The sequence below is a fragment of the Ostrea edulis genome, chromosome 8 (genome assembly GCF_947568905.1).
Source record: "Ostrea edulis chromosome 8, xbOstEdul1.1, whole genome shotgun sequence".
Lineage (NCBI taxonomy): Eukaryota > Metazoa > Mollusca > Bivalvia > Ostreida > Ostreidae > Ostrea > Ostrea edulis.
Genome location: NC_079171.1, coordinates 36,348,441 through 36,352,032, shown reverse-complemented (window position 1 = coordinate 36,352,032; position 3,592 = coordinate 36,348,441). Strand labels below are relative to the sequence as shown.

Below are 3,592 nucleotides of genomic sequence, written 5' to 3'. Positions count from 1 at the left end.
TTTCTAATAGAACACGTGTTCAAAATTATCTGATTTAATGAACCCGAAATTTTGTATGGAAATCTAAGTCCCCCGTCAGTAATTAAAAAAAGAGTATACCTCTTATTGCAAGATGTTTTATCATTGATATGGAACACAGGCTTTTTAGTTTGTAAGATTACTCAAATTATCATTTTTATATGATTTTTCTTTGAAACCTTTTGGGGGAAGCTGTACAAAAAGGTCCGTCTACTATTATTACATCCCCCCTCTTTGAGGGAAAGACCTATTGTTTTTGTACTTTCCGTCCGTCCGTCCGTCTGTTTGTTTGTTACAAAATCTTGCGAACGCTTCTCCCCCTATATGGGCCATCGGATAGACTTGAAACTTTGTACAATAATTCATTGTCATTTTTAAATGTGCTTATTGTAGGGACAGGAGGATCCAACTATTTTTCTAAAAGTTATAATGGATCTAAGAGGGGTGGAGGATGTAAAATAGTTTGTGAACTCTTCTTCTCCTATATGGCTTATTGGATTGACTTGAAACTGTGTACAATTTGCATATTGGAAGGACAGGTGCATCCAATTATTTTCCTCAACGTTATAGTGGATCTAAGAGGGTGGAGGATTTAAAATGCTTCATTGCCATTTGTAGATGTGCATATTTGTAGGACGGGAGGATCCATTATATTCGTAAAAAGTTATAATGGATCTAAGACAGGGGTGGAGGATGTTAAAATAGCTTGTGAATGCATCCCCTCCTATATGGCTTATCCGATAGACTTGAAATTTTGTACAATACTTCAATGCCATTTACAGATATGCATATTGTAGGGATATGGGAATCCAATTGGTATCCTTAAAGTGATAGTGGATCCGAGAGGTGGAAGGTGTAAAATAGTTTGTGAACACTTCTCCTATATGTCTTATGGGAGTTCATAATGTCTATGTTCCTGCTCATGCTTTCTCTTCCATACCATGCAGTAAATTAAGGGGAGGAGGTTTCATTTGAAGCACTTCCAATTTGGGGAGCTGGGGAGACATTTGTTTTTCATAAAAACAATCTCTAGTTATGTTTTTTTTTTCATTTTTATATTGTCAGAAGGCATGTATTAATTCCATGATCTATTAGTTCAAGTGCAAGGTGAAGATAACGAACAGTGATTAATCTCATAACTCCTATAAGCAATACAAAATAGATAGTTGGGTAAACACGGACCCCTGGACACACCAGAGGTGGGATCAGGTGCCTAGGAGGAGTAAGCATCCCGTCTGAATCAATCAAAAGTAGATACTCTGTGCAAAAATAAAGTATAACAAATTTCAGTTTACTAACAAGTTATATGCTTCCCCTCACTGTGATAAGTAGGAATATTCTTCAACTGAAATTGATAATACTACACAATGCAGATATAACCTATCATTGGGTCAATTGCTGTCTGACATGTTTCATACCAATTGTTAGACCGTTTGTGACACACTGATTTTGACTACGGATAACTCTGTTTACCTAATCAAGATATAGGGCTCACGGCGGGTGTAATCGGCAGACAGTGGATGCTTACTCCTCCTAGGCACCTGATCCCACCTCTGGTGTGTCCAGGGGTCCGTGTTTACCCTATTATCTATTTTGTATTGCTTATAGGAGTTATGAGATTGATCGCTGTTCGTTGTGTCACCTTTTATTGAACATGTACAGATTCCGAATAGTACTACTATGTAACACTATTTGAATTGTTCCGTTACCGTTACGTTCTCGATAAATACTGTTCCGCTCCCATATCAAATTGTTCCGTTTGACCGTTCAGTGTTCCGTTCTCAGCCCGAGGCGTTTCGTTCCCCAACCAATTTGTTCCGTTCTCGTCTAGAACCGTCCGTTCCCGCATGATCTTTCGAAAGTCGTTTATGTTATCTTTGTTTTTTCACAGGTTGTTTTTTAAAAGCTTGACAGAAATATCTTTAACTTTCCTTTTTTACAAAATATCAACTTAAATTTAGTCACATCTGACAAGACCGAACAGGAAGGAATCGATATCGGATATCCAATTTAAAAATAAAAATAAAATCGATATCGTTCAAATACCACATTTCTGAAAACGGAAACGTGGTTCCGCATTCACTTTTGGTAGTGACGTAGAGCGATGCTAAGACAACTTTAACTCCTAACAACAATTCTTCTTAATTGTTTAATGGTTCGCATTCCCGTCCACATTGTCCATCACACTCTGCCTTATCTAGTCTCTTGTTTTTCAATAGAGAGAGAGAGAGAAGGAAATGGTAGGGGTTTGTAGAATTTATAGTCTATATGGCTGACGCGCAAGTTTTATCTCAAGAATATTCGGACCAATTGCTTCCAAACACAGCGATGCGCCTGATTGGAGCAGTCTTTGAAATATTCGGAAACTTCATTGTCCTTTTGATGTACATTAAATACGTACAGGACAAAACTGTGGTGGATCTTGCGGGGTACCTGTCGAATGTCGTGGAAACTTATCTGGACAACACGATGCGCTACGTATACCCCAGTGTATATTTATGTAAAACTCTCTCCTTTTTTATTATCATGACCGGAGGGTTTTCAGCCCACACGATCCTGGTGATAGCGTTGCAGAGATACTTGATTATTTGTCGCCCGTTTGGTCCGCAAATGTCTGGCAAATCCTGCATAAGTATCTTGTTGATATTTCTTTTTTCTGTTGGATACGCTGCACCGATGTTGAAATTCGGAGGTTTTTACAATACAGTAATCAATCGGAATTCAGCCGGTGCGACTCGGAATATTTCTGTATCTATATGACATATGGACGATGACATCAATGGACCTACATTAATGATACCATACTCTGCAGTTATGCTCCTCATATCTGTCATTAACTTTGTCGTCACTTTCGTTTTGTACATCCCTGTTACCAAAACCATTTATAAAAGGCTCTCACCATCAAGGCGAAATCGGGCAAATGATGGAGACGTAAACAAAACATCGGAAGACACAGAGCTCCATTGTGGAGGTCAAAATGACGAAGAGTCCGCGTCAGGATGTTGGGAGTCCGCGTCGGGATGTTGAGAGTCCGCGTCAGGATGTTGCGAGTCAGCGTCAGGATGTTGGGAGTCCGCGTCAGGATGTTGGGAGTCCGCGTCGGGATGTTGATAGTCCGCGTCAGGATGTTGCGAGTCAGCGTCAGGATGTTGGGAGTCCGCGTCAGGATGTTGAGAATCAGGTCAGGATGTTGGGAGTCCGCGTCAGGATGTGGGGTGGACTGATATCGAACCTGCAGCAGCCGCAAAGATCGACGGACATCGGGAGAAAAAAGTACGAAAGAAAATTAGCGCCATGTTTCTGGTTATAATTATTGTTTACGTAGTTTCGTATCTGACGTCACTGGTCACGCAGGTCCACTTTTTCTCAAAAGGCATACAACTGAAAGGCTACGAACTTAACATTTACTATTTCTGTCTTCGTTCTTACCTCTTGAATCATATCGCTAATCCGTACATTTACTGGTTCCTGTTCGGTTAGTCAATGTATATAGCATAGCACCCCCCCCCCCCCCCCCCCCCCCCCCCCCCCCCCCCCCCCCCCCCCCCCCCCCCCCCCCCCCTAGTCAACAACA

The 3,592-nt window shown here is 41.0% G+C and overlaps 1 pseudogene; it reads left to right on the top strand.

Annotated features, from left to right (window-relative positions):
• The window catches only part of LOC125663152 (uncharacterized), a 5,121-nt pseudogene extending 1,793 nt beyond the window's left edge, over positions 1-3,328 (top strand).
• The last annotated feature ends 264 nt before the right edge of the window (positions 3,329-3,592 follow it).